Raw genomic sequence first — 549 nt, 5'->3', positions numbered from 1 at the left:
CGAACACAAAGTCAGCTCCACCACTGCTGCACAGAGAGTACGAGGAGCCCAACGCATGGCAAGACAACTGTGAGGTGATACTCTCAGCTCGCAACGCCATGAGAGTTGGCAGTCTCGCATGCCAACGGTGACCAGTGCACAGACAGTTGAATATGCTTCCCTCCAAAGTTGTTAATTATTGTAATGACATTGATGTGAAGAGGGCATTCAGGTGACCTTAATCCACTTGCTATCTTTAACAATCTCCTTTTTTTTCCCCCACTCGGGTTACACCTTTTGGCAATAGCACAATCTGATAACCTTTGTTTAAATATTTAGACGGGTAATGAAAATGATAACAATGACTTTGTGGAATGGTGCCTCATATGTCTATTGTCTACTGGAATTACAGTGGGTACGGAAAGTATTCAGACCCCTTTAAATTTTTCACTCTTTGTTTCATTGCAGCCATTTGCTAAAATCAAAAAAGTTCATTTTATTTCTCATTTATGTACACTCAGCACCCCATCTTGACAGAAAAAAACAGAAATGTAGAAATTTTTGCAAATT

This window comes from Anarrhichthys ocellatus, unplaced genomic scaffold (genome assembly GCF_004355925.1).
Source record: "Anarrhichthys ocellatus isolate YVR2014 unplaced genomic scaffold, GSC_Weel_1.0 scaffold20, whole genome shotgun sequence".
Classification (NCBI taxonomy): domain Eukaryota; kingdom Metazoa; phylum Chordata; class Actinopteri; order Perciformes; family Anarhichadidae; genus Anarrhichthys; species Anarrhichthys ocellatus.
Note: the sequence above shows the minus strand (reverse complement) of the source record.